The sequence below is a fragment of the Adiantum capillus-veneris genome, chromosome 21 (assembly GCF_014529385.1).
Source record: "Adiantum capillus-veneris isolate H3 chromosome 21, ASM1452938v2, whole genome shotgun sequence".
Taxonomy (NCBI): Eukaryota; Viridiplantae; Streptophyta; class Polypodiopsida; order Polypodiales; family Pteridaceae; genus Adiantum; species Adiantum capillus-veneris.
This window is the reverse complement of record NC_140951.1, coordinates 87,340,173-87,348,256: the sequence shown is the minus strand read 5'-3', so window position 1 is coordinate 87,348,256 and position 8,084 is coordinate 87,340,173.

The window sequence follows — 8,084 nt, the reverse complement described above, 5'->3', positions numbered from 1 at the left end:
TAGCCCTCCCATTGGACCAAAACCTCCTAAACTATTCTCTATGTAGCAGCTTTGGTTCCTTCATGTCTAAAATTTTCTCTAACTCCATCCTCATACTCTTCTTTAGGCTCGAGAATGGGGAATGGAAATGAAAGCCAAGAAGCGAATGCAAGGGTGGGGACACACGGCGACAATGTCAGCGCATGGACTGGGAAGCCGCTAAAGATGTCAAGCACAACAACATACGCATTGCAAGCACGATCTACGCAAATTCTTTGAACAAGAGATGCATGTGTCCGTGGTGATCATGGTGAAAGAATGAGCCATGGAAGAGTACGAAAATTGTTTTTTAAATGAGCGTGTTACTATTTCATTAGCAAGACCAATGAGGAGGTGTGCTTAGTGCAGTAACCTGTATATCTTTAGGTCTAGAGATCGATTGCCGAAATGGTTTTTCTTTGCGTGCACTAGTCTACTCTTAAGAGAGAGGAAGTCAAGGAATCTCGAGAGATTCCTCCTAATGAAATGTGAGATAGAAGAGCCAGTAGTTGTAGCTACTAGGGTCAAATAGCATGGATATGCTCAAACTAGCTTTCAACATGGACATGTATCATATGTAAATGAATGTGAAACTTTATGGGTTTCTTTTTGGACTACATAAGTAGTCCTTAGTAAAGGGTGGATTTTTGGGTGCAAATATGGACCTTGGAAAAAGCTTGTCGATTAATGCCACATGGCAAGTTAATGATGAGAAACTTTATTTTAAATTATTTCTTTTATGCACTTGTGAGAGAGTGTTGACATTTGTGTACCTCTCTTTAAAGAGGGGCATTAGGTATTGTGTCAAACATTATTTTCTATGCTTTTGTAATATATTGTAAACTAAATAGTTGGTTGTTGTTACACTTTCTTTTCCAAAAAACATAATCTTTTAATTTGATACCGCGTGTTTTCAAATACTAGTGTCACTTTCTATTCTTTCCTCTCACAAAGAGGCCTTTATTATGAAACACTTCTCAATAGTCTTATGTAAGCCATAGTGAGTTTTCACCTTGTTTCTAAAAGGATCTTTATATTCTCAATTGGCACAAGCCCCAAGACAAAAACACGACAAAGTGAGGATAACAATAGAGAGATGTAACCCAATGGTATCACCATTTTTATTTTTTTTTGTGATAATGGGTGCGGTGGGGTTGGTTTTTTATTTTGGGTTTGTTTTTATTGGGGGGGGAGGGGGTTGTTGGGCTTGTTGGCGTGGAGAAGTATATGTGATTGCTTGAGAGATAACTAGATAACTTTGATAATACTAAAAAAAAAGAAAATTAAAATATTGTAAAAAAGAAAAAAGATGGGAATGATATGATAAATGCACACTTGCAAGGGTGTGCAACAGTTTGCATGTTGCTTTCAAATGCTTGAAATGTATTCTTGGTTTGATATGATTGAAATATTGTTTTTTAGTATCCTAGTACTACCTTAGGAAGGTGTATTTATCAAATGGTTCGGTGGGTGGTTGGATTTCGGAGGGTTAATTTGTTGGCCGAAAAGTTGAACCTAGTTTTTATGTTATCCATAAAGTTAAGTCAAGAACGGGAAAAGGGATTTTGATTTACGGAGCGGGAATCAAACTTGAGAACGAGGAATGTGTGTGGTTAATATATACACTCATCTTACGGGAACGCACTGATAGCTTTGTACGGTCATAACCGAAAAAAAGTGTCAATGACCTTGAACCAAGGGTGAACTAGAGAACTCCCACCAGTTGACCCTGAAAGGTTGACTTTGAATTTAGTCTGATGACTTTCATTGAAAAGTTGGACTGGTAAGCAAAGGTGATTCGGAGCTAAGGGATCCATACATGAGAAAGTGAATGTTATCACCTCCTTGAATTGGCATTGAAGAGCAGGACGAATCTCGTCTTGGTGTCGGTCTCAAGCAGGAGGGATGTCGGAGATCATGGTGTATCCATTGGGAGATGGTACAGCCGGTGGTCCCTGACATGGCCCTCACAAGTGGTATGCGAGCGTAGTTTCTATCCTTGGCCAGATATAGATTTTTTGTATGAACTTTTGTAGGAAGAGAGTAAGGTATTGACAAAAATGGCATGGGAATATCAAGAAGAGAAAGTTCTCTAGTTGTGTAAAAATAATTGGAGATAGCAATTGTAGAAAAGAATGAAGAAAAGAAAGAGGACATGATAAATAACTTTTTCTACCTTATCTTCCCTACGAAAGAAAAGAATTAGGAAATCTGCAAATATAGGAGACCGAGTATAATATAACTAGAATAATGCCTTGGGGGCTATGACTATGATTTGGATAATCTCTATCTAAAAATGGTGATAGAAAAATTGGGAGTAGGTTCCAAGTAATATTGTTGGACCCTTGTTGAAACAAAGCAGCATTGTATTTGGGCTCAGAATCCTTGTTAATTCCCCTTAAACAAACATTCATGAATTTGCTAAGTGTGGAACTATCCATACATATACAACATATGAATGTTGCCCTGGGTCAAATCCAATTCATGGCCCTGGGTTACATATACAACATATGAATGTTGCCCTGGGTCACATATAGCCAGTTGTTGTGCCTCAGGGTTATATATCCCCACTTGTTGTGCCCCAAGTTAAATCTAATTATTTTTGGCTATATATTGCCAATTGCCGCGCCCCAAGTTAAATCTAATTTAAGCCCTGTTTTTTTGTGGCTATGTATTGCCAATTTGGCTAAAAACATAATTTTAACCCATAGTTTTTTGTTATATTTTTTTATCGCCAAACATGTAAGCATTATGTAAGGTATATGTAGGTTTTATTTTGTGGTGGTCAACATAATTTGTTAACCCTTGTTGGTGAGGGTATTGCCAATAAATAAATAAATAAGTAGTTTTGTAGCCAAATTCAAATCTTTTTTTCTCTAAAAACCTTCTTATAAATCAATGAAACCATGTCGAAATCTAGGAAAATACCTCGTTAAAATAAAATTTATTTGCAATTCATTGAAAATTTTGACTTAGATTGGATTTGTGAAAGTAATTTTGATCACAATTTATTATAAATTTGGCACACATTTGAAAATTTTACTCAAAATATTTTACAGCCAATTAATCAAGCTACGGAATGCTCCCAAAAAATACATTGATTCAATCCATATTGTACCTCTACTAGAGGTGTCACATTCATTTGCATATGATACATGTGCATGTTGAAAGCTAGTTTGAGCATATCCATGCTATTTGATCATAGTAGCTACAGCTACTACTGGCTCTTCTATCTCACATTTCATTAGGAGGAATCTCTTGAGATTCCTTGATTTCCTCTCTCTTAAGAGTAGTGCACGCAAAGCAAAATCATTTTGGCAATCAATCTCTAGACCTCAAGATATATAGGTTACTGCGCTAACCACACCACCTCATTGCTGACGAAATAGTAACACGCTCATTTAAAAAACAACACTTTTTGTACTCTTCCATGGCTCGCTCTTTCACCATGATCACCACAGACACATGCATCTCTTGTTCAAAGAATCTGTGTAGCGCGTGCTTGCAATGCGTACGTTGTTGTGCTCAACATCTTTCGCGGCTTCCCAATCCATGCGCTGACATTGTCGCCATGTGCCCTCACCCTTGCATTAGCTTCTTGGCTTTCATTTCCTTCCCCTTCCCTCAGAATCCTGGTTGATTCTCCTTAAACAAACATTCTTGAATTTGCTAAGTGTGGGACTATCCATACATATACAACATATGAATGTTGCCCTGGGTCACATATAGCCAGTTGTTGTGCCTCGGGTTATATATCGCCACTTGCCGTGCCCCAAGTTAAATCTAATTTTCTTTGGCTATATATTGCCATTTGCCGCGCCTAGGTTAAATCTAATTTAAGCCTTGATTTTTTGTGGCTATGTATTGCCAATTTGGCTAAAAACATAATTTTAACCCATAGTTTTTGGTTATAATTAGGGATAGAATTCCACATATATGATCGCTAAGGTATATGTAGCTTTTATTTTCTGTATCAACATAATTTATTAACCCTTGTTGGTGAGGGTATTGCCAATATATAAATAAATTTATAGTTTTGTAGCCAAATTTAAAACTTTTTTCTCCAAAAAACTTCTTATAAATCAATGAAACCATGTAGAAATCTAGGAAAATACCTCAATTTATTTGCAATTCATTGAAAATTTTGGCTTAGACTGGATTTGTGAAAGTAATTTTGATCACAAATTTACTATAAATTTGGCAGATCACAAATTTATTATAAATTTGGCACACATTTGAAAATTTTACTCAAAATATTTTATAGCCAATTAATCAAGCTAGGGAATGCTCCCAAAAATACATTGATTCAATCCCTATTGTACCTCTACTAGAGGTGTCAATTTGACTAGCAAAGTGTGGATTTGTAGTAGCAGTTATTGTCGCTACTTCCTTCTTGTGAAGTACTATCGGGCTAGTACGGGAAAGGTTTGCCTCAACTTAGCCTAGAGCCGATTCAAAATCTAGGCTAGCCGGTTTGAAACCAAGGAGCAGGAAGATAAATTACGAAGTATTCATCTTCTTAGTAATTATGTTTCTAGTACTTCCAATTTTCATCTTCAAGAAGAAGAAACATGGCCATCTATGGAAAAAGACCTTCCCGAACACTGATCTGTGGGTGTAGGTTGTTCATGACCTTCCTACTACAATATTTCAGAAAAGTCATAAGGTAGCATTTAAGAAATTTATATCATGTGTACACCTTCTTGTGCTTTGTGTGTGTGTGTGTCCTTGTTTAACTAATCACCTAATTTTATACATAGATGACATTAAATCATAAACCAAACAATACAGACAAATAACTGGTCAAATTTTGTACATTAATAATTGTCACTATGTTGCTACGATTTTGTAAGCAGGTCAAGTTAAGGGGGATCTTCAGAGATCCGTTGCATAACTAGGAAGTGAAAAAGCAGGCGCATGCCACGCGGACGAGAGGGAAAAAGGCACGAGAGAGAGAGAGAGAGAGATATATATATATTGCCGTTGCGCTATCGCGTCCAGGCAGGGAGGGTGCAGGCGAGGAGAGGTGCCAACAGGAGGACATCGTAGGGCAGTGCATGCAGACGGGCGAAGGGTGGTGTTCAACTGCAAAGATGGACGATCAAGTGCAAAATCAGGGAGGCGAAGGAGAATCATAGTGCAGAGCAGAATGCGCAGGCCTCTCTCTCTTTCTCTCTCTTTCTCTCTCTGTCTCTGTGCCTCTATCTCTAGTTTTGAGACGGAAATCTGCGCATATTAGTTCTGCGGCGGGCATGTGTTACCATATACATGTGGTAGTGATGTGTGTGAACACACTAGGACCGCCGGGGCATTTTTTCCCTCTTTAGGAGGTTTTTTCCCCCGTGCATTGTATATACGCCCATCACTCTAGGGCTATCTATCTTTCCATTGCACACTAAGGAATACACTCTCTATTGTGTGCCTTGAGCTTCCTTCGTCTTCTCCAAGCTGTGTGTGTTTCTCTGCAACCCTAATTCCAACAATTGGTATCAGAGCAGGTCACGTCCTCCCGGGCTTAGTCGCCAGCTGCTCCAGCACACGCCTGCTCACTTTCTCCGATTTCAGTGAGCTTTGGCAAGCATTCGCAGGTCGACAAATATTTTGGGTGAGCTCGAAGAGCTCGGTCTGCTCAGAATTTTGATTTGGGCTCATTTCGGCCACCGTTTCCACTACGGGCAGTACTGCACAGGTTATTTCGTCATTTTGTGCAGATTTTCTGTCAGTGCCGTTTTCTGCATAACAGGTGCCTTATAGTCTTCTACGGTTTGTGCTATATAGCACAAGTTGTTCCCGCTCCATTTCTCCTATTTTCGGGCAGTTTTCACATCAGGTGCAGCATTTACCATGGCTGACAACAACAACACAGATGTGTTCAAGATGTTTGCTGCTGAGGACAGGTTGGATGGGGACAACTACCCTATGTGGGCTTATATGATGCAACACGTTCTTGTGTCAAAAGGTGTCTGGAACATTGTGCAGGGCATTGATGTACGTCCTGGTTCTGAAGATGTAGGCGATATTGAGGATGTTGCAGGTCTTGCTGCAAGGATTGCAGCTGTTAGAGTTGTTTTGCCTACAGCAGAACAAGCTCGTTGGGATGTTAAGGATGCGCAGGCTCATGCATTGATTGCGTTGTCTGTGAAGCGCACCATTATTCCTCACATCCGTTCAGCAAAATCTGCAAAACAGGCTTGGGATATTCTAGCAGGTCTTTATGCAAGCCGCAATGAGGCTAAAATTGCTTTGCTGCGTAAAGAGCTAGAGTCGAAGATTATGCATGAGGAAGATGATATGGACACTTTCCTTGCTAGTGTCAAGGATATCAATGAGCAACTCATTTCTGCAGGTGAAGTCATTTCTGACAGTTCCCTTGTGCAGACTGTTCTTGATGCCTTACCAGATTCCTACCAGACTTTTGCTAGTACTTGGAGACTGATGACCCAAGGAAATCCTGAAGTTGTCAAGTTTGATGCATTATGCACATTGCTGTTGCAAGAGTCACTTTCTAGAAAAAACAGGACTAGGCAGCGTGCAGTTGAACAGGCTTTTATTGCTTCTCAAAGAAAGGGTGGTAACAGTAATGCAGCCACTTCTTATGGTTCTGCTGCGAGTGGCAAAAATTCTGTTCCTAATGCTTCTGCTGGCAGCACTTCGTCTGGCAATTCTGGTGATAAGGGCAAAAAGAAGATGCGTTGCCATTATTGTAAAGCCAATGATCACTTGATCAAGTCGTGTCCTAAGTTGAAGGCCAAAGAGGCTAAGAAGAAAGAGGGTGGTTCCACTGCAAATGCTGGTTCCACTACAAATGCAGCCATTGTTGAGTCTTCTGTGAAAGGAGATTGTGATGCTGATGTTGATGCAGAATGGGCTTTTAGCGCAGAGTGCACTTACAATCCTGCTGTCCATGATGCATGCTTGTCAGTTGCTGCAGATTCACATGTGTGGTATTTCGACAGTGGTGCTACAAAGCACATTACCTCACATCGTGAATTGTTTACCTCTCTCGAGTCTATCCCTCATGGGAATTCAGTCACTTGTGCCAACAACGCCTCTTATCCAGTTCAGGGAGTTGGAAAGATTGTGCTCACTGCTGCTAATGGCAGTTCCTTCACACTTGTTGATGCACTTTATGTACCTGGGATCAAGAAGAATCTCTTGTCTGTATCCGCACTTGCTAGACTTGGACTTGTAGTCAAATTTGTGGATGACAGATGTACAGTTCATGATCTCAGTTTTGGTGATGAAATTGTTGCATCTGGGCTTTTGTGCCGTGGGCTGTATAAGCTCACTTTGTATGACAAGTGTGGACAAAATTTTGCAAATGCTGTTGCAGATTCAAGGGCTATTTCAGATGCAAAACTTTGGCATGCACGTTTTGGTCATCTGAATTTTGCCAGTTTGCTGCGTTTGCAGAAATCTGATATGGTTGCTTCTTTGCCGCCTCTTGAAGCACCTATCAAACATGTTTGTGAAGGCTGTATTCTGGGTAAAATGCAGCGTTCTAAGTTTCCAAAGGATGGTTCAGTTAGGGCCACATGCAGGTTGCAGCTTGTGCATAGTGACGTTTGTGGGCCCATGCAAACTCCGTCCTTGGGCAATTACCTGTACTTCGTGACTTTCATTGATGATTACTCCAGGCATGCGTGGGTATTTCCGCTTAAAGCGAAGTCCGAAGTTTTTATGTGCTTCAAACAATTTTTGGCTATGGCTGAAAATGTCTCAAAATGTACTATGGGCACCCTCCGTTCCGATCGAGGGGGGGAGTATATGTCTCATGAATTTAATGCATTTCTGGCTAGTCGTGGGATAAAACACCAATGTACAGTGCCTTATACACCTCAGCAAAATGGTGTTGCTGAGAGGAAAAACAGGTCACTAACGGAAATGGCACGATGTATGGTCAAAAGTCAAGCTTTACCGCATTCTTTTTGGCTTGAGGCCATCATGTGTGCCACTTATGTACTTAACAGGTGTCCTACGAAAGCTTTGCAGTCTATTACTCCATATGAAGCATGGCATGATAGAAAACCTTCTATTGAGCACATGCGTGTTTTTGGCTGTTTGGC